Here is a 23,430-nt window from a genome sequence, read left to right on the forward strand (position 1 = left end):
TCAACAAAATTATAGAAGAAAACTTCCTTAACTAACCTAAAGAAAGAGATGCCCATGAACATATAAGAAGCCTACAGAACTCCAAATAGACTGGACCAGAAAAGAAATTCCTTCCGACACATAATAATCAGAACAACAAATGCAGTTAATAAAGATAGACTATTAAAAGCAGTAAGGGAAAAGGGTCAAGTAACATATAAAGACAGACCTATTAGAATTACTCCAGATTTCTCACCAGAGACTATGAAAGCCAGAAGATCCTGGACAGATGTCATACAGACCCTAAGAGAACACAAATGCCAGCCCAGGCTACTATACCCAACAAAACTCTCAATTACCATAGATGGAGAAAACAAAGTATTCCATGGTAAAACCAAATTCACACAATATCTTTCCATAAATCTAGCCCTTCAAAGGATAATAGAGGGAAATCTCCAACATGAGGAGGGAAACTACACCCTAGGGCAAGCAAGAAAGTAATCTTTCAACAAACCCAAAATAAGATACCTACAAAACATAATTCTACCTCTAACAACAAAAATAACAGGAAATAACAATCACTTTTCCTTAATATCTCTTAACATCAATGGAATCAATTCCACCCCACCCCCCCAAAAAACACACAAACTAACAGACTGGATATGTAAACAGGACCTAGCATTTTGCTGCATACAGGAAGCACACCTCATTGACAAAAGCAGACACTACCCCAAAGTAAAAGTTTGGAAAACAATTTTCCAAGCAAATGGTCCCAACAAAATCAACTCTCAACCAAAGTTATCAAAAACAGATAAGGAAGGACACTTCATACTGGTCAATGGAAAAATTTACCAAGATGAACTCTCAATTATGAATATCTATGCTCCAAATTCAAGGGCACCCACATTCATAAAAGAAACTTTACTAAAGCTCAAAGCATACATTGCACTCTGTAGAATAACAGTGGGAGACTTCAACACCCCACTCTCAACAATGGACAGATCCTGGAAACAGAAACTAAACAGAGACACAGTGAAACTATCAGAAGTTATGAACCAAATGGATCTAACAGATATTGTAGAACATTTCATCCTAAAGCAAAAGAATATACCTTCTTCTCAGCACCTCATGGTACCTTCTCCAAAATTCACTATATAATTGGTCACAAAACAGGCCTCAAGAGATACAAGAAGATTGAAATAATCCCATGCACCCTATCAGATCACCACGGACTAAGGCTGGTCTTAAATACCAACAAAAAACATGGAAGCTGAACAACACTCTACTCAATGATAACGATAACTTGGTCAAGGAAGAAATAAAGAAAAGATTAAAGGCTTTTTAGAATTTATGAAAATAGAAGACACACCATACCAAAACTTATGGAACACAATGAAAGCAGTGGTAGGAGGAAAACTCATAGCTCTAAGTGCCTCCAAAAGGAACCTGAAGAAATCTTACAGTAGCAGCTTAACAGCACACCTGAACGCTCAAGAACAAAAAGAAGCAAATACACCCAAAAAAAGTAGACAGCAGGAAATAATCAAACCAAATAGAAACAAAAAGAACTATAGAAAGAGTCAACAAAACCAGGAGCTGGTTCTTTAAGAAAATCATCAAGATAGATAAACCGTTAGCCAAACTAAACAGAGGGCACAGAGACAGTATCCAAATTAATAAAATCAGAAATGAAAAGGGAGACATAACAACGAAGTATATCTTAAAATAACTATTATGTTTGTTGAATATCAACAGTTGAAAATATTAAAATCATGTTCTACAAAAAAGAATGCACATACATAAGAAGAATTTTTAAAGTGCATATGCTCAAATAGCCAGCCAATCAGCAAGCTTAAAAGAGGAGGAGAAAGAGGGAGAGGGGGAAGGAGGAGGAGGAAGAGAAGGGAAGGAGGAGGAAAGAAGAAAATGGAGGGAAAGAGGGAGAGAGAAGGATTTGTCTTAATTAAAAACAAAATTCATTTTCTTCACCAAAAAAAGAAAGGAAAGAAAAGAAAAGAAAGGGAAGGGAAGGGAAGGGAAGGGAAGGGAAGGGAAGGGAAGGGAAGGGAAGGGAAGGGAAGGGAAGGGAAGGGAAGGGAAGGGAAGGGAAGGGAAGGGAAGGGAAGGGAAGGGAAGGGAAGGGAAGGGAAGGGAAGGGAAGGGAAGGGAAGGGAAGGGAAGGGAAGGGAAGGGAAGGGAAGGGAAGGGAAGGGAAGGGAAGGGAAGGGAAGGGAAGGGAAGGGAAGGGAAGGGAAGGGAAGGGAAGGGAAGGGAAGGAAAGGGAAGGAAAGGAAAGGAAAGGAAAGGAAAGGAAAGGAAAGGAAAGGAAAGGAAAGGAAAGGAAAGGAAAGGAAAGGAAAGGAAAGGAAAGGAAAGGAAAGAGAAATATACAGCTGTTCAAAATGCAGAAAACAACTGACCTTGGGGTACTTAACCTCAATTTATAATGTACAATATAACCTCTAACCTAAGGCTCAGGCAACATCTCAGAAGGAATGGAAATTTTTTAAATGCCAGAGGAACATATAGTAAAAGGACAGGTTTTGTTTCATAATACAATTTTCTACCTTGTGCCTTTTGATAGGGAGAATTGGGACCACTAATAGGTTATTATTGAAAGGTGTATAGTGTCTCCTGTCTCTTTGTTGATTTTGTAGCTTTGAGTGTTTTCATAGTTTTTTAAAAAATATTTTATTATGTGTATATCTATGTCTAGGTTTGGTTTTGTGCTTTTGAATGCAGTGTATAGGATCCCAGAATACAGAGAGTATATAGGATCCACTGGATCTAGAATTAAAGGTAGTTGTGAGCTGCCTGATACAGGTAATAGGAACAAAACTGCAGTCCTTTGCAAGAGCACTAAATGGTTTTAACTGCTAAGCTACCTCTCCAGTTCCGTTCTCTTTTGTTTAACCACTATCCTAAACTTTCCTAGCTTCTTTGAAATATTTTTAAGATTTATTTATTGATTATATGTAAGTACACTGTAGACTTCAGACACTCCAGAAGAGGGAGTCAGATCTCTTTACGGATGGTTGTGAGCCACCATGTGGTTGCTGAGATTTGAACTCTGGACCTTCCGAAGAGCAGTCGGGTGCTCTTACCCACTGAGCCATCTCACCAGCCCTGAAATATTCTTTTGAGTATCCTCTATAGGGATAGCATGGTGGTCATAAAATCTATTAGCCTTCATTTTATAGGCATTTTTCTTTCTCCTATTACAGTAGATAGTTTTGCTAGGCATGTAAGGCTGGCTGGGCAGGTCTGATCTTTCAGAAATTGAAATATATCTTTCCAAGTCCTTCTGACTTTAAAGGTTTCCATTGAAAAGTCAGCACTTATTCTCATGGGCCTGATTTTATATGTGACTTCGGCCATCTTTCTTGCCACTTTCAAAACACTTGATTTATTCTGTACATTTAGTTTTGTAGCATGGGGATTTTCTTTCTCAGTCTGTCTATTTGGTGTTCTATGCACCTTTCATATCTGCATGGGTAGCTTTCTCCTATATTTAGGGAATTATATTTTATGATTTTATTAAAGTATTTCTTATTCCTTTGACTTGAAATTCTTCTCCTTCTTCTTTGCCTATAATTAATAAATTTTGTCTTTTTGTGGTGTCCTAAAGATCTTGTGGGTTCCATTTATATATCACTGACTTTGAATGTAATTCCAATCCCTGAAGTTCTGTCCATTCTATTCGGTACTTCTCTAATGAACTTTCACATTTTATTTATTACTTGATAATTTCATACATGAATATAATGTATTTAGATCATCCCATCTCCTCTTGTGAGACCCCGACTTAGAGCGTTTCTCCCTAGAAGGTAAAGCCCCTGGACGTTCCCCAAGCTTGTTTTCCCTGATCTCTAAAAATACAGCCAGAAAGAAGCTCTTAGTTTTCTATAGCCAGCAAAAAGCCTTTTTGTTTCTATACTTTACAACCAGAGATGCGATAATTGTAAAAGACCCAGCCAGGCACTTGCCTGGCTTCCTGTGCCAAGGACACAGAGATAAAAATTCAGAAAGAACTCACTCCCCACTCCTTCTGCCTTGTAAATTTCACCAAGGACACCCAGGAAGAGAAGAACTCCGCCCAGCAACTCCCAAGTCCTCACAATTCCTCAGCTAGCTATTAAAAGCCCCCTACTGTCACCGCTCGGGGGTCGAACTCCCCTGCCCTGCACAGCAGAAAGAGTTCATCCTCAGCCAGCTGATAATAAAACCTCTTGCAGTTTGCATCAGGTGTGGTTTTCTCTCGAGTCACTGGGGTGCTGGCCAGCTCATCCCAGGACTTGAGGGGAGTCCCAGCTTCGGGGGTCTTATACTCTCATACCATCACATTTGATCTACTGTATTTTTCATTTCCATCATCATTGCAGTTTAGTTTTTCCTTCAGCATTTCTATCTCTTTATTGAATTTTATATCCACATCTGAATTCATTGTCTCATCTTAGCTATCTATTTGTCTATATTCTTTAGGAATATATTTAGTTTCCTGGTTAAGTTGTTTTAGCATATTTATCATTGCCCTTTCAAACTGTGTATGTGGAATTTTAGTTAGATTATTTTCATTACAGACATTACTATAGGATAAGTTATTTTTGGAGGAGACAAGTTTTCCTGGGGTTTTGCACGGGGAACCTGTCAATCTAAGGTTAGAGCATTGGCTAAGTTTTTGTTGGTGGTAGTTAAATTCAGATCACTCTTTACTTTAGTGGAAGTGTTTGTGACGTTCAGAAGTGACTAGGTTGTAGCAGGGTTGAAGTGATGCTTTCCCCTCTTTAGACTTATTTAGGGAACCAGATTGTATCTTCAAATTTCCACTGTGACTTGAGTACTGTTTGAAACTATCCAGTAGTAAATGCCCAATGAACATTGAGAATCAGTTAACTACAAAACAATCCTTTATTAAGTCTTGTTTGGGAAAGCAAAGGAACATCAATAGTACACAAATGGTGTGTAGTAATATATATGTAGTACACATATGTAATATATATTACACCAATAGTTTGTAGTAGTGTGTTAGCTATTGTGAGTGTGTGTGGAGAGAAGTCAGGCAAAGAAGAAAGAAGACATAGTGTGATTAATGATTCTTATTAATAATTATTAATTGGTAAGATATAAAGGAAAGGGACATACTTAGGAAAAGATAGAAACAAACAAACAAAAAAAACATATAGGGGGAATGTATGGGAGTTTTGTACACCGAAAAGAAAGAAGCAAAGATTTCTATTCACTTAATGTAAAGCCATCTAATCTCTTAGAGGGTTGAGTCGCAGAGACTGTAAATGAGGATAGCTTGTATTCTTCAAGGAATATAAAGATAATAGGATATGGAAGCGGGAGGCATGCATGGTAAGGGATCAACCATATATTGCTACATTGACCTTGGGTATTATCTAAATAAAGGAGCACTGGTAGAGACTGGTAGAGACTGGTTCTGGGTTTAGATTCTTGGCTGGCCCTTTGACCTCATAGAATTACCTGGGGTGGAGGGATATTCATGACTCAGAGTGAGGCTACCAAATCTCAAATGGCAGTGGGGAGTTGGGACCTGAATATTGGCATAGCCCCTAGTATCAAATGGTGTACCACAGCTGGGCTGAAGCACAGAGCGTGTTCCCTAAACTCAAATGGCAAACTGGAGACAAGGTTAAAGTACACACTTGCTCCCTACATCAAATGGCCATCAGGAGTTGAGGTTGTAATATAAGCTTCAGTCTGTAAGTGGTGACCAAATGTTGATAAGACCATTTTTATATATGATACCGGGGCGGAAGGGAAGAAAACCAGCAGGATGGCAGAACTGGTAGAGGTGAGAAAAATGTGGAAAATGACCATTTTACCAAAAGTCATTTACAGAGCCAATGCAATCCCAGTAATAATCTCCATCTCATTCCTCACAGAAATAGAAAAACTATCCTAAAATTTATATTGAGCCACAAAAGACCCTAGGTAACAAAAACAATCCTGAACAAAAAGAACAGTGGAACAAATGGAAGGATTACCATTCCAGACTTCAAGATATATTATAGAGCTACAGTAATAAACACAATACAGGCACAAAAATGGACTTGTAGGGCAATGGAACAAAACAGAAGATCCAAACATGAGTACTCTGACTATGACTATCTGATATTTGACAAAGAGGCAATAAAATACACAGGAGAAATGATATAACCAACAAATGGTGCTGAGAAAACTGGATGTCCACATGCAGAAGAATAAAATTAGACCCATATCTATCACCCTGCATAAAAATTACCTCCAAGTCAATCAAAGACATCAATCTGAAACCTGAAATGATAAAACTGCTAGCAGAAAATGCAGGCAGTATCTTACAAGATGTAAGTTAGGAATATGTTAGGAAAAGATTTTCTGAATATGACTCCATTTGCCTAGGAATTAAAGCCAGCAGTTGAGAAGTGGGAAACACATAAAACTAAAAAGCGTCTGTACAGTTCTGGGGGTACTGGTTAGCTCATACTGTTGATTCTCCTATAGGGTTGCAGACCCCTTCAGCTCCTTGGGTACTTTCTCTAGCTCCTCCATTGGGAGGGGGGTGGGGCCTGTGTTCCATCCAATAGATGACTGTGAGCATCCAGTCCTGTATTTGCCAGGCACTGGCATAGCCTCATACAAGACAGCTATAACAGGGTCCTTTCAGCAAAATCTTGCTGGCATATCCAATAGTATCTGTGTTTAGTCGTTGTATATGGGATGGATCCCTGGGTGTGGCAGTCTCTGGATGGTCCTTCCTTCCATCTCAGCTCTGAACTCTGTCTCTGTAACTCCTCATGGGTGTCTCTAGTTGCATATGTAGCAGAGGATGGCCTAGTTGGCCATCAATGGGAGGAGAGGCCCTTGGTCTTGCAAAGATCATATGCCCCAGTACAGGGGAATGCCAGGGCCAGGAAGCAAGAGTGGGTGGGTTGGGGAGCAGGGCAGGGGGAGGTTATAGGGGACTTTGGAGATAGCATTTGAAATGTAAATGAAGAGAATATCTAATAAAAAAAAACACAAGAGCAGAAATTTTTTTTAAAAAGTGTCTGTACAGCTAAGGAAACAATCAATAGCATGAAGAAGATACCCACAGAATGGAGAAGAATCTTTTCCAGGTATATATGTGACCAAGGATTAATATCCAGAATATACAAAAATCTCAAAAAAAGTCAAGGAAGTAAATGATCCAATTTAAAAATGGGCCAGGGATACAAACAGGGAGGTCTAATGGAATAAGTTAAAAACTGGCTAAGAAATGCTTCAGAAATTGTTTACCATCTTAAGAAATTAGGGAAATTCAAATTAAAACATCTTTGATATTTCATTTTACTGCATTATCAGAATGGGTAAGATAAACAAAACAAATGACAACAGATGCTGGCAAGATTTTGAGAAAAGAGGAACCCACATTCACTGTTGGTAAGTGTAGCTGCGTGCGGCCACGTGAACTGGGTTCCCCTGAAAGAACCAGGCCAAGACAAACCTTTCTGTTCAAAGCCTCTGAAGTTAACTGAGAGTCCAAGCTTATAAAGAGGGTAGGCCCATCCTCCCCCCCCCCCCATTCTTGGTGCCCAGAGCCATCCCATAGGCTATCTACAGGGTGTGTCTCCCGAATGTCTCAAGGACCTTTCAGCTGGAAGCAGTGTCTTGGAGAAGAGCAAATAGAGCCATCAAGGTCAGAAGGCTCTACCCTAGGTAATCTCCTTCTTAGTGGCAGCAAGGTCAAAGTCTGGATCAGCCTGCTTCAAGGCTGAGGGAGGTTACAGGTAAGAATGTGCATTTGTGCAGGCACTCTGGAAACCAGTATAGAAAATTCTCAAAAAAAAAAAAAAACCTAAACTAAAAATAAATCTTCCATATGACCCAGGTATATAATTCCTTGGCATATGTCTAAAGGACTCCAACCCCTACTCCACGGATACTTGCTCAGCCATGTTCATTGCCACCGTATTCACAATAACCTAAATGTGTTTCAGTAGATTAATTCCAAACAATGGAATACTATGCAGCTATAGAGAAAAATGAAAACTGTAGATCCATAGAAGGACCGAAAAGAGATTATATTGTGTGAAGTAACTCTGATCCAGAAAGACAGATGTTACATATTCTCTAGCATCAGCAGTTCCTAGCACCACATTTCCAGCTATGGCTATATAACATGGAGAAACCAAATAAGGGAGCTTTCACCCTTTATCAATGCTTTACAACAAATGGAGACTGCCACAGAAAACCATAACCAGACACAATGCAGATATCAACTAATCCTTGGGAACCCTCACACCAATGTATAATAACTACGTCACAGTTCCTTCATCTATGGCTCAGGAAACATCACAGAAGAGGGGGATGAACAAATTTTAAAGCCAGAAGACCAGGAAGCCTCTCACAGAAAGGAACACATGAACAAGATCTGAAGAAGGGTAATATCAGCTAAGACAAAAGAGGAAAAATCTCTTGGGGTCACATTATGGGGCAAGGAGCTATATATATGCACCTAATGGCAGTTGAGAGAAGGTGACTTATCTCCCAGGGAAAATTCCACCAAAAGATTTTCCAGTAAAAAGTGGTCAGCCCTGAAATCATATACACACAATGAACAAAAACAGACCTAACAAGATGTATTTATATATTTGCACTTGAACGCACGTGGGCACACATACACACTAACAACAACAGTAGTAATAATGATGAGTGGAAGAGGCTATCGATTTGAGAGCGCGGGTATATGGGAAGAGTTGGAGGGAGGGGATTTATGAGGGGTTCAAGGAAACAAAGAGAAAGTGCAAAGCAATTTAATCATATTTCAATTAAAATGAATGAAAATAACAAGAGAACTTGTTAGCTGAAGCTAAAATGGGCACGCCCCCTACACACACACACACACACACACACAAATGAAATGAAAAAAGTGTGCGGGGCGTGGTGGCGCACGCCTTTAATCCCAGCACTCGGGAGGCAGAGGCAGGCGGATTTCTGAGTTCGAGGCCAGCCTGGGCTACAGAGTGAGTTCCAGGACAGCCGGGGCTACACAGAGAAACCCTGTCTCGAAAAAACCAAAAAAAAAAAAAAAAGAAAAAAGTGTAATTAAAAATTTTTAAGTGATAGCCTTTTCAATTTGGCTGCTGGAAAAATCAGATATTGACATGCAGAAATATGAAAATAGAACCACATTTCTTGCCATAAATAAAACAAAATAAACTAAAAATCCAATCAGTCACTAACCAAGACAATGGTCCACAAGCTTGCCTACAGGTAATCTAATGGAAGTCTTTTCTCAATTGAGGTTCCTCTCCCCAATTATGTCTAGGTCTATCAAGTTGATAAAAATCAACTAGCCCGTCATGATTCTACTCAGAATGTCTATTATCAAAATGTCAAAAGATCATAAGTGTTGCGATTTATGTGAAAAGGGTATCTTTGTATACTGTTAGTTGGAAGGTAAATTAAAGAAAACAATACAGAAGATCTTTGAAAAATTTTAAAAGAAAATATTATGGGACCCAACAAACACACTACTGGTACACATTTAAGTCCATAAGTTAATTATTTATTTAGCAGTATTTTTTTTTTACAATAGCCTATACAACAAATCAAAGTCACTGTCCATCAGTAGATAAATGCATAAGGAGACTAATATATATATATATATATATATATATATATGGAAAGGAATACTATTCAGTGATAAAAAAATAAAATTCCATTATAATACCTTAAAAGAACCTGGTTCCTCTATGTTAAGAGAAATAAGTTAGGCTCAGAAATACTATATCATTTCATTCATATGCAGAATCTTTTTTTAAAAAGAGAATTTCCTCTCATACACAGTTTCCCCTTCCTCCACTCCTCCCAGCCACCTCTCACTTCCCCTCTTACCCAAACCCATTCCCACTCCATTTCCTCTTCAGAAAAGAGCACACCTCTAAGAGAGGCATGATAAAACAAGATACAATAACACAAGACAAAAGCCCTCCTATCAAGGCTGGATATGACAACACAAAAGGAGGAGAAGAAACCCAGGAGCAGGGAAAGGAGTCAGGACAGCCCATGCTCCCACTGTTAGGAGTACCATAATAACACCAAGCCAACAGCCATAACATTTATGCAGAGAACCTAGGACAGACTCATGGAGGCCCCATGGTTGCAGCTTTAGTCTCTGTGAGCCCGTATGAGCTCTGCTTAGTTGACCTGGTAGGCCATATTTGAGAATTTTTATCCATAGAACCACAGAGGGTAGGTGTACTGGCTGGTTTTGTGTCAACTTGACACAGCTGGAGTTATCACAGAGAAAGGAGCTTCAGTTGAGGAAATGCCTCCATGAGATCCAGCTGTAAGGCATTTTCTCAATTATAGTCAAGGGAGAAAGGCCCCTTGTGGGTGGTGCCATCTCTGGGCTGGTAGTCTTGGGTTCTATAAGAGAGCAGGCTGAGCAAGCCAGGGGAAGCAAGCCAGTAAAGAACATCCCTCCATGGCCTCTGCATCAGCTCCTGCTTCCTGACCTGCTTGAGTTCCAGTCCTGACTTCCTTAGTGATGAACAGCAATGTGGAAGTGTAAGCTGAATAAACCCTTTCCTCCCCAACTTGCTTCTTGGTCATGATGTTTGTGCAGGAATAGAAACCCCGACTAAGACAAATTGGTACCAGCAGAGTGGGGTAGTCCTGTGACAACCTGACCATGTTTTGGGGAGGACTGTGGAAGGACTTTGGAACTTTGGGCTAGAAGATCCATTTGGTGTTAAGAGCTCTATCAGATGTTGTGTAGGAGCTTGGAGGATAATGTTGAGAACAGTGCAGAAGATGGAGGCCTGGTTCGTGAAATTTCAGAGGGAAGATTAAAGACTCTTTTCAGGGCTGTTGCTTTTTTTTTTTTTTTTTTGAAGGGCCGTTGCTTTTTGATTATGAAGACTCTGTGGTTTTGTTTAGCTGGGGCTGAAGAATCAGCTGTGATTAACAAGATACCAGAAGTACTGAAGCAAAAAAGTGCTCAGCATTACTGGGACTATTGGTGCTGGTTAGCTGGAACTAAGAAATTAGCAATGATCAAGAAGAGACCAGCATCATTGAGGTGAAATCTTCTGAGAAATGTTTTCTGAGAGCATAGGGGCTGTGTTTCAGAGATAGCCAAGGTTGTACCTTGTGCTGCAGCTAGATTTGGTAATGTGTATGAGTCACACAGATGGTACTGGTTTTGAAGGCATGAAGGTGTCACGAAGAGCAGCTGAGGCTTGGCACTGTGAGAGGTCATGGAAAGACATTGGTGAAGGTGCAGCCTCAGTAGCAAATGACGACCCAGAACTGAAGGGGTCATGCAAAGGAATTGAGGCTTGGCACCATGAAGACAGCCTATGATAGGCTATTGGTGAAGCCCAGTTATAGCAGAAGACAGTAGTGTTTTGGAGGTGCCAGTACCATGAGATGACCACCAAGGACAGCAGCAGCAGTGGAGTACAGGCATCTGGAGCCTAGAAGACAAGGTGTGTGCCTCAAAGGACAGAGCTGGATAAGTGACCCAAGCTCTTGGAGGACCCTAAAAGATCATGAGTGGATCCCAGATATTGGATGGTTGGAGTTTGATTTTGCTTTTCTTTCTTTCTTTTTTTTTCTTTTCTTTTCTTTTTTTTTTTTTTTTTTTTTTTTTTTTTTTTTTTTTTGGTTTTGTGAGACAGGGTTTCTCTGGAACTCACTCTGTAGACCAGGCTGGCCTTGAACTTAGAAATCCGACTGTCTCTGCCTCCCAAGTGCTGGGATTAAAGGTGTGTGCCACCACGGCCAGGCTGATTTTAAGAGACTTTGAATTTTAAAAGATATTGGACATGTTAAAGGGATTGAACTTTTAATATGTAAAGACTGTGGGACTTCTAAAGTTATTTAGGTCTTGGGGATGAATAAGAAAGTAAGGGTTGAGGCTTAATAGTGATATGTTTGTGTGTCAAGTTGATAAGGGGCCAATTGTACTGGCTGGTTTTATGTGTCAACTTGACACAGGCTAGAATTATCACAGAGAAAGGAGCTTCAGTTGGGGAAGTGCCTCCATGAGATCCAGCTGTGGGAGATCTCAATTAGTGGTCAATGGGGGAGGGCTCATTGTGGGTGGTGTCATCCCTGGGCTGGTAGTCTTGGGTTCTATAAGAGAGCAAGCCAGGAGAAGTAAGCCAGTAAGGTACATCCCTCCATGGCCTCTGCATCAGCTCCTGCTTTCTGACCTGCTTGAGTTCCAGTCCTGACTTCCTTAGTGATGAACAGCAATGTGGAAGTGTAAGCCAAATAAACCCTTTCCTCCCCAACTTGCTTCTTGGTCATGATGTTTGTGCAGGAATAGAAACCCTGACTAAGACAGCAGGTATGGAGTAAAAGACTAGAGGGAACAGATCTCTCTCTCTCTCTCTCTTTTTTTTTTTTTTTTTTTTTTGGTTTTTTCGAGACAGGGTTTCTCTGTGTAGCCCCGGCTGTCCTGGAACTCACTTTGTAGACCAGGCTGGCCTCGAACTCAGAAATCCGCCTGCCTCTGCCTCCCGAGTGCTGGGATTAAAGGTGTGCGCCACCACTCCTGGCAGGGATAGATCTCTTTAGGAAAGAGAAACAGAGTAGACAGATATGGGTGGAAGTAGGGACTGGAACGGGAGGATCAAATGGAGATAGGGAGGGTACAGGGGGTTGAGAATGGGAATACAGGAAGAGAGATAAAATTAAGGAGCATTTGAGCAGTAATAAGGAAATATAATGCATAAATTCTCTCTCTCTCTCTCTGTGTATGTATGTGTATGTGTATGAGTATGAAGGTGCGCTAAATGAAATTGCCAAATAATGTGAAGACAGAGTCCAAATTAGCTAATTCTTGTTACCTAATGAAGCATCCCATACTGGGATTGGGTTACATCGAACTGAATTGTTGGCCATAAGGGTCCCACGGGAATTGCCAACCAACTCAGGCTGTTGCTAGACTATAGTTTACTCTCCATAAACTGGAAGCATGGCCCCATTTTTGAAGACAACACCTGTATAACTCTCTGAACATGAAGATGTTGAGCTGGTGCCTACATAAGCCTTCACCACACTCTCCCAGTGTTTTGGTACATGTTGAGAGGAGCCTGATATAGCTGTCCCCTGAGAGGCTTTGCCAAAGCCTAACAAATACAGAAGTGGATGCTCACAGCCAGACATTGGACTGAGCACAGGGTCCTCAATGGAGGAGTTAAGAGAAAGGACTGAAAGAGCTTAAGGGGTTTGCAACCCCACAGGAGGAACAACATTATCAACCAACCAGACCCCCTGCCCAGAGCTCCCAGGGACTAAACCACCAACCAAAGAGTACACATGGAGGGACCCATGGCTCCAGCCTCATATGTAGCAGAGGATAGCCTTGTGGGACATTAATGGGAAGAGAGGCCCTTGGTCCTGTGAGGCTCAATGCCCAGTGTAGGGGAATGTTGACTGCAGGGAGGTAGGCGTGGGTGGGGGCATACCCTCATAGAAGCAGGAGGAGGGATGGGATAGGGGGCTTCTGGGGGGAGTGGGAAATTGGGAAAGGGGATAACATTTGAAATGTAAATAAATAGAATATCCAATAAAAAAAGAAGAAATGTAAACACCAAGTCAGCCATAAACTTTTTGATCTATAATGGTGTCCTGCCTTCAAGATATTCTAGGACAATGGTGGCCCAAGTATTGAGGGACTAACCTACCAACAATGTCTGATTTGACTTATAGCCTACTCCATGAAATGGAACCCACAGTTGACACTTCTTGTGTGTCCAAGAACCAGAGACTAGCTAGCCCAGGGACATAGGGCAAACTAAATAATACTAGTCTAAAACAAGAAAAAAAATACAGTGATTAAATGGCGTTTCATTATATTCTGCGATACACATAGATCAGTCATCATCAGAGAAGCTTCCTCCTGCAGCAGATGGGAATAAATACAGAGACCTACAGCCAGACATTATGCAGAGAGAGAAATCTTGGAACACAAATCCCTCCCCTGAGAGCTCAGGGAATCCCACAGAAGAGGAGGCAGGAAGAATGTGAGAGCCAGAAGGGATGGAGGACACCAGGAGAACAAGGCCCTGTAAATCAACTGAGCAAAGCTCATATCAATTCTCAGAGATTGAGGCAGCATGCACAGGGCATGCATGGGTCTACACAGGTCCTCTGCTTGTATATTAAGGCTACCAGTTTAGTGTTTAAGGGATTCCTGAGTGTGAGAATGAGTGGATCTCTGACTTGTGCCTTCTCCCAAACTCTTTTCTTTCTGTTGGTTTGCTCTGTCCAACTTCAATGTGATAGTGTTTGTTTTATCACATTATATTTTATTTTGTTATATATATATATATATATATATATATATATATATATATTTTAAAAATGAATGAATGAATGAAATTCTAGCCACTGAGGTAAATGGTATCAACTGAACTGTTACTTACACCTGCTGGGAGAGGGAAAATCAGTTTTCTCCAATGGAATTACACTGGATACACCAACCACTCCAGGGCACGCCTCATGTTCAGTAGTAGTTGACCACCACATAAGAGACTTCACAGTTTGTGTGTGTGCATGCTTTTATTTAGTTACAGTTTTGTGGGTTTGGGGGTGCTTTATTTTGTTTTCCTGAGAAAGAGATTAAAGTTGGGTAGGTAGGGATATAAAGAGAATCTGGAAGGACTTGGGGGAGGGGAATAATATGATCAAAATATATTTACCTTAAAAATGTTTTAAATATTTTTTGTTAAAAAATATATATCTTAAAGCAGTGAAATAGGTACTAGGTTCACTCCTTTGGACACAGTACTCAGGAGGTAGAGGCAGGGTTGGGGGGATTTCCTAAACAGAACTCCAATGGCCCAGGCTCTAAGATCAAGAATTGATAAATGGGACCTCATGAAACTGAAACGCTTATGTAAGGCAAAGGACAGAGCCAATAGGACAAATCATTGACCTACAGACTGGGAAAAAAGCTTCACTAACCCCACATCTGATTAAGGGCTAATATTCAAAATATATAAAAAAAACTCAAGAAGTTAATCACCAAAAAAACCAAACAACCCAATCAAAAAATGGGGTATAGAACTAAACCCAGAATTCACAACTGAGGAATCTTGAATGGCTGAGAAGCACCTAAAGAAATGTTTAAAGTCCTTAGCCATCAGAGAAATGCAAATCAAAACAACCCTGAGATTCTCCCTTCACTAATCAGAATGGCTAAAATAAAAAAACTCAAATGAGAGCACATGTTGGAGAGGATGTGGAGAAAGAGGAACACTCCTCCACTGCTGGTGGCATTGCAAGCTAGTACAACCACTTTGGAAATCAATCTGTAAATTCCTCAGAAAATTGGAAATAGCTCTACCTGAAGACCCAGCTATACCACTCTTGGGAATATAAGCAAAAGATGCCCCACTAGGCCACAGGGGCACATGTTCCACTATGTTCATAGTGGCCTTTTTGTGAAATCCGGAATCTGGAAACAACCTTGATATCCCACAACAGAAAAATGGATACAGAAAATGTGGTTCATTTACACAATGGAATACTATTCAGCTATTAGGAATGAGGACATCATGACTTTTGCAGGCAAATGAACAGAACTAGAACATATCATCCTGAGTGAGGTATCTCAGACCCAAAAGGACATGCATGGTATGTACTCACTAATAAGTGGATATTAGCCAAAAACATACAGAATACCCAGGACACATTCCACAGTACTCAAGAACTTTAACAAGCCAAAGGGCCCAAGTGAGGATGCTTCAATCCCATTTGGGAGCAAGAAGAAAGCAGAGGGCAGATAAGTGGGTGGGAGAGGGGAAGGGGAAGGGCAGAGGAAAGGGGGAACATGATCAGGTATTGAGGAGGGACCAGGAGTGAAGCCCCAATGGCCAGCAGAATGAATGGACATATACATCTTCTGGAGGTAGGAAGTGGGGGGGGGCCCTCTAGAATGTATCAGAGACCTGGGAGGGACCTCAGATGAAATGCCCAACAGTGAGGAGAGGAAACTTGTTGAATTTACCACCAGTAAAATGACAGGACATCAAGTGGAGGGATGGGGTTGCCATCCCACAGTCAAAACTCTGACCCAGAAATATTCCTGTCTAAAATAACTGCAGGGACAAAAACAGAGATGAAACTGAGGGAAAGGATGTCCAGTGACATGCCCAAATTGGGACCCACCTCAAGGAGAGGTTCCAAGGCCTGACACTATTATTGATGCTATGATGTACTTACAGACAAGAGCTGCATGGCTGTACTCCGAGAGGCCCAACAAGCAGCTGACTGAGACAGAAACAGATACTTACATCCAACCAATGGTCTGAAGCCGGGGACTCCTGTGATTGAATTAGGGAAAGACTGGAAGAAGCTGAGGAGGAGGGTGACCCCATAGGAAGACCAGCAGTCTCAACTAACCTGGACCCTGTGATCTCTCAGACACTGAACCACCAACCAGGCAACATACAGGAACTGGCCAGAGGCCCCGACACATATACAGCAGAGGACTGACTGGTTTGGCCTCAATGAGAGAAGATGGACCTAACCCTTGAGAGACTTGAGGCCCCAGGGAATGGGGAGGCCTGGCAGGGTATGAGGGGTATGGGGTGTGGGGACATCCTCTTGGCAACAGGGGAGGAGGAATGGCATGAGGAACTGTTGGAGGGTGAATTTGAAGGAGGATAACAATTGGATTGTGTGGTTGTTTGAATATGTTTGGCCCAGGGAGTGACACTATTAGAAGGTGTGGCCCTGTGTGTCACTGTGGGCATGGACTTTAAGACCCTCATCCTAGCTGCCTGGAAGTCAGTATTCTGCTAACAGCCTTCAGATGAAGATGTAGAACTCTCAGCTCTACCTGTACCATGCCTGTCTGAATGCTACCATGTTCCTACTTTGATGATAAAGGATTGAACCTTTGAACCTGTAAGTCAGCTCCAATTAAATGTTGTCCTTTATAAGCCTTGACTTGGTCATGGTGTCTGTTCACAGCAGTAAAACCCTAACTAAGACAGACTGTAAAAAAAAGATTAAATATAATCATAAAAATTCTTTAAAAATATTAAAGATGATATTAGAAACAAAAAGTCCCAATAAATCTTCATGTTAGCAACAGTTCTTATTTAAAGTAACAAAATGTTTTGGTTTTGTAGTCATTGATTTGGCTCACGCCTCCGCTAACCAAGCTCTTTCTCTATGCCACCTGTTGTTTCTCCACACTAGCTCTTTACTATTCATTACAAAAAGACTCCAAATGCTAAAAGAAAGGACTTGTGCCATCTATACACCAGTGGTTAATGGACCGCCTAGCTCACATAAGACCATGAACTCAATTTAGGCACACGCAAAGAAGAAAAGAACAGAAAGAAAGGAAAAGGAAAGTGTAGCTGTCTGTATTATCAATGCTACCTATATCCCCCACCTAAAGGAAAAAAAACAAAACAAAACTATAGAGAGTGTTTGCATGTATTCTCTGGGAACCTGACCCCAGTTTCCGACTGGTAAATAATGATACCAATCACCAATAGCTGGGTAGGGCAGACAGAGGCGGGACTTTAAGATTCCCAGATTTGAGACTGGAGAGAGGATGGAGAGGATCTGCCATGCTGGGAGAGATTGGAGGAGAGGAGAGGTGTCATGCCTGAGAAGAGTGAAGGACAGAAAGGCATGGCTCTCATGTGAAGGAGCTGGGGGGAGTGGGGCCCAGTTGGGCCACCCCCTGGATTCAGAGTAGCCAAGATAGAAGATAGAATTAGTAAGTAATAATTCGGGATTAACCACCTGGAGGTTAGGCTATTAAGCCGATTAAGGCATATTAAAATATAGAGGTTGTGTGTGTGTGTGTGTGTGTGTTTCATTCAGAAACATAAGGCATTGAAGCAGGTAGAGAACCCACTGATGGAATTTATTAATTATTTAATTCAACAGGAAAAAGGGGAGGAAGGAAATTGCTAATATAGGGTCAAGCAAAATATTGTCCAAGTATATAAGATGTTGAAATTACTTCCTACCAGTGGGAAAGCAGTGGGTAGATGCCTATAGGTTGAATCTGCTGCTATTTTATAGATGAGATCTAACAGACTATTCTTTTGAAATTGATGCAGGGCCAAGGACTGGTAGATTATAACATTTCACCTGTGCTGCAAGAAGACACACTTCTTTCATTAATAAGTGCAAAGATGACAAATAGCCGAATAACTGAAATTTCCACAGGAATGAATAGGTTAAATATTTGCTTAGCAGTAGCTTTGGAACCTACACATAACCTGTCAGGCTAAACTTTTAAGTTCCACAAATATTAATAGAATACTAACAACAAGATTTCCAGACTGAATGGGCACTGATTGAAAACAAAAACAGACTGGTAATTTTACAGCTTACCTAAATTACAAGTGAATGACACAAAAGTCACATCCTGCATTGTTATGCACACTACACAAGTAGGCTTCTCTTCCATTGTAACTTAATGTAAGATGTATAGGATCAGATGCTGGCTTTCCATATGAGTCTGGAGGTGTCTTCTAAAATGGTAGACACTGGCATGATTGATCTTGAACCTTTCTCAAAATGATTCCTTAGAGTTGGAATTAGAGCCTACCTCGACACAGTCACCAAGATGAGCACTATCACTAGATGAGATGCCAGTTGTAATTCTCATGGTCCTCTCTACTTCTGACTGTCAAGTTATAAATGTGGGGGATCCAAAATTGGGTCTAACAATTTACTTGAATAATTTCCATAGGACAAGGTGTGGAAGGGTCATAACCACAGCCTTTATGCCTATTCCATATAGAGTCAGGGTGTCTCTCTTTTTCCTACAGAACAGTAGGATTATAAACCAGGGACCCCCACTTAGCCTTGAATATAAGAATTTTAAAATTATGTTTAGTGTGCATATGTTGGGGTTGTGATATGCATATACACATATATACATTTGCAAGTATGCTTGGCAAGAGGCCAACATGGGAAGTAATTCTCTATTACTCTCTAACTTATTTTTGAAGACAAGGTATTTCACTAAACCTGTAACTCACCAATAGGGTAAATTGAAAGCCTTGGGGTTTCGTCTGTCTTGGACTCCAGGTTTTGGCCTTTCAGCCCTGGGTTAACAAGTGTGTTGCCACCGTGCTCTGATTTTTACATAAGTGCTAGAAATTCCACCTCAGATTCTGATACATGAAATCAGAATATAATAAGCAATCTCCCTAACATTCTTACGTTAGATATATTGGAAGGCATTCATGATATGAGCACTCATTGACTGTCACTGCGATGGAACTCAATACTGAGTCCCACATTCTCCCTTGGATCTTGAGTTAACACAAAATGACAAACAACTAATCACAGGATCTTTCCTTCTGGTCGACTGTCCACACGCTACAGCACCACAAAGACATCCTAATACTCTGATACAGCAAGACATTTTAAGGCTTCTTAAGCTTTGTATCAAGAACCAGGGATGGAGATCAGATGTAGTCTTTACTATGCCACACCATGCTTGAAGTCTTTTCTAACAAGGAACACAGTCACAGACAAGAGAAAATAGGTCTTAAGAGGGAAGTCTCAATACTGAACTACTTGTGATTGTCATCTGGCAATGGAGTCAGTCTTGTGACACTGAGACCTTAAACTGTGGAGCCTTTACTAGCTTTGGGTAATGTTGTATTGAAATTAAAATTGTAGGCCAGGCAAACGGTGTTTTCAGAGAATGGAAAAAAAAAGTGGTTTAAAAAATAAAACACCTATAGGGTTGCAGATCCCTTTAGCTCCTTGGGTACTTTCTCTAACTCCTCCATTGGGAGCCCTGTGATCCATCCAATAGATGACTGTGAGCATCCACTTCTGTGTTTGCTAGGCCCTGGCATTGTCTCACAAGAGACAGCTATATCTGGGTCCTTTCAGCAAAATCTTGCTAGTGTATGCAATGGTGTCAGCGTTTGGAAGCTGATTATGGGGTGGATCCCTGGATATGGCAGTCTCTAGATGGTCCATCCTTTCGTCACAGCTCCAAACTTTGTCTCTGTAACTCCTTCCATGGGTGTTTTGTTCCCAATTCTAAGAAGGGGCACAGTGTCCACACTTTGGTCTTCATTCTTCTTGAGTTTCATGCAACCCTATAGGTGGAACAACATGATGTACTAACCAGTACCCCGGAGCTCTTGACTCTAGCTGCATATGTATCAAAAGATGGCCTAGTTGGCCATCACTGGAAAGAGAGGCCCATTGGACACACAAACTTTATATGCCCCAGTACAGGGGAACGCGAGGCCAAAAAAAATGGGAGTGGGTGGGTAGGGAAGTGGGGGGGAGGGTATGGGGGACTTTTGGGATAGCATTGGAAATGTAATTGAGGAAAATACGTAATAAAAAAAATATATATATAAACAAAACACATCAGCCGGGTGTGGTGGCGCACGCCTTTAATCCCAGAACTCGGGAGGCAGAGGCAGGCAGAATTCTTAGTTCAAGGCCAGCCTGGTCTACAAAGTGAGTTCCAGGACAGCCAGGGCTACACAGAGAAACCCTGTCTCGAAAAACAAAAACAAAAACAAAAACAAACGAACAAAACACACACATGTATCATCATATGAATTGTTTTCATTTACCTGGTACTCAGAGGATATGTGGGACTACTCAGAAAAGACAAGAATGTACCAATGGCTGCTATCTAGGATAGAAACAAGGGGAAAAAATCCTAAGAAATGGACAGTAAACAAAATGCAAGGAAGATAGAAAATGGTGTGCAGAATAAAACTTATGAGGTTCTCTATGAAGTAATGTCTATAGGATCCTAAAAACCAAGTATCTCAGATGCAGGACAGTTGAGAAGGGGAGTCTCCCAAGGGTCAGCAGTTGTCTGGGAATAAGATCCGTGAATCATTTGGAGGTTAAGAAGATTGGAGAATCCCAATGAGAAATTCTATGTGAAAAGCAAAGCACCCATATTTTTTCCCTTTCAGTCTATGTTTCCTATTATTGTCCCTAAATTTGGCTGGGTGACATTAAATTCTATCTGTGGCCAGATGGAACCCTGGAGGAAAAAAGGCAGATATCAAGTTCACTCTTTTCTTCTCCACAATGTTGAACTTGGTCTGGGACATTTCCAGTGGCTGGCTGGCTGCTGCCATGAATGAAACCAAACAGAAAGTAGAGAACAAGAGACAAGGCCGTATCGTGGGAAGCAGAGTGGCAGTAACCCCTCTGGGCTCCTAAAGCCAATACTACCTGTAAGGTCATCTCTTCATCACCTCCAGACCCCACAGACACATATCCACATGGACCAGGGCAGGTGGGTGGATGGGTGGAGAGAGACTGACAGAGACAGACACAGCATGGGGTGGGAGCCTAGAGATAGGATGAGAGGGTATTCAGAAGACAGGAAGGAGTGGGAGAGTCAGAGGCATTTCAAGCACTATCACCTAGTGTGAACCACCATCGTCCAAAGGATGCCATTTCTCAGTTCCTACATACTTCAATAGCAACTGCTGTTTAGTCACAGGACTCTATCCTATAGCATGACTAGTACTAGTTTCTTGAGCTTGTGACATGGCAGACACACCTTTACCTAGCTGAGGGATTATTTCTTTCACTAATTAATGTTGTCCTTCTGGACATTTTTAAAAAATTATTTTATTGGATATTTTCTTTGTTTCCTGGACATGTTTTGGAAAATGGCTTTCAAGCTAACACAGCATGGACAGTACTAGCTCAATTACCTTAACCTCTTGCCTTCTGTTATACCTATCCCAATTGTCAGGTCTTTCCTTTCCTTCTCTATGACAGTAAGCATACCTCTCTGCCTGTCCAAGCACAAGCCTTATCATACAACTCCCCATCAGATGAGAACATCTATAGCAGCTCTGAAGCATGGGGGACAGAGCGTTCTGCCTCTGGAGCTGAACTCTATAGCAGAAGAACCTGAACGCCCTTGCCCTGAAGACAGAAAGCCGGAAGGCTAGCTGGATTAGTAGTCAAAGCTTCGAGCCTGAAGCCTGGGGCATGTTCTGTAAGAGTGCTTGCACTATTTTTAAAAAAGGAGAAAGAGACAGAGAGAAAGAGAGAGGCAGACAGAGAGAGACAGAGAGACAGAAAGAAAGAAAAGGTTCCCTGAGTTGGGTCATAAATTGATTCTTTAGCACTAATTTGTATAATGTTCAAACATTTGAAAGCACACACAGAAAACCTTGAAATGTATCAACAAAGCAAACACTTAAACTCTAGTTCCTAACCATAATAACTGTCCCTGTGTCAGGTTTGTGGTTTATAAAGAGAGACTAAATTGCCACTTTGTCCCATTTCTACAATCCATATACTAAAGTAAGGTGGGAAAGTGTTGTGCTGTCCGGTACATTCTGCAGTGTTTGGGCAAAATCAGCACAGGTACTAGATCCTACTTTAGTCTGCCATGAGATTCCACACTCTACTGATTGAGCTACTTTTCATGCTTGCTTAGGCTCCTATTGTAGATATTTTGCTCACTAGATATTGAAGATTTGTCTAATACTATGGATAACATTAAATGTTTCAAGATGCTGCACATAAAATGGTAACCAGTTTTTATATAATTCTGTAATATTATTCTATCATTTAATTCACAATATGTATGAAGTTTGGTATATCTTATTTATATCTTTATCCTGTATGTATAGGATATACACATATCCCTTTTGACTGCTTCTCAATCTTCTGAACTGTGTATTGTTTTGGTAAAATTCTTTCACCATGCTCATATTTAACTAATATGAGTCACAATTTTATATGTATGAAGATATATAACATTCTCAGGTCAAGGAAATAAGATTTCTCCTGTCTAAAAATAATGAAAAGTGTATATTTCCCACAACTTGTAGTCTTATCTCCAAACCAACTTCATTCCTGACTTGTGAAATCCTCCCAGAAGAAGGTCTGCTGTAGTCTGTGGCTTTTGTTGTGGCAAAATACACAGAACATAAAACTTACCATTGTAATCAATTTAAACTGTACAATTCAGTGACATAAGTAAATTCTCAAGGTTGTTGCAACCATCACCACTGTCTAGCTGCAGAACTTTGTTGCCACCTAAAAAGGAAATGTTATGATTGTTTGAGTGTAATAATTACATGAGAAATTTCATTTTTTGTACCATCAACAGCCTAATACAAAGTTAGCAATCTTGATTCTAAAGTGTCACTTATTTATAACTTTTATAAATCACTTTACCTCTAAACTTTTTAACACCTTATGTTAATTGCTTATAGGCACCCCCCCCACACACACACACACCCACCTACAACTAGAGGCACTGGATGGAAGCATATTACCTTTTGTATATTTTGTTACATTTTGTGTTTCTTTAATATCTGTCTCTAAGAATTTAACACTGTATATTTTAATCCATATAAGGGCTGTATAGAGCTGCTTCAGCCACAATGAGTTGCACATTTTTATTTATACACAAATTTTTAAAGCTAAGACCCAATT

At 40.8% G+C, this 23,430-nt stretch overlaps 1 protein-coding gene across 2 annotated transcripts in view; it reads right to left on the minus strand.

Annotated features, from left to right (window-relative positions):
• Gprasp3 (G protein-coupled receptor associated sorting protein family member 3) overlaps positions 1-23,430 on the minus strand; it is a 48,643-nt gene that overhangs the window by 18,929 nt on the left and 6,284 nt on the right. Inside the window, exon 2 of one of the 2 annotated variants that reach the window (XM_029473486.2) lies at positions 22,930-23,028. The exons of the other annotated variant lie outside the window; for it this stretch is intronic. The gene's annotated coding sequence lies outside the window, so the exon portion shown is untranslated. The remainder of the gene's footprint in view (positions 1-22,929; positions 23,029-23,430) is intronic. 2 annotated transcript variants of the gene reach the window in all.

This window comes from Mus caroli, unplaced genomic scaffold (genome assembly GCF_978045245.1).
Source record: "Mus caroli unplaced genomic scaffold, Mus_caroli_1 scaffold_5, whole genome shotgun sequence".
Lineage (NCBI taxonomy): Eukaryota > Metazoa > Chordata > Mammalia > Rodentia > Muridae > Mus > Mus caroli.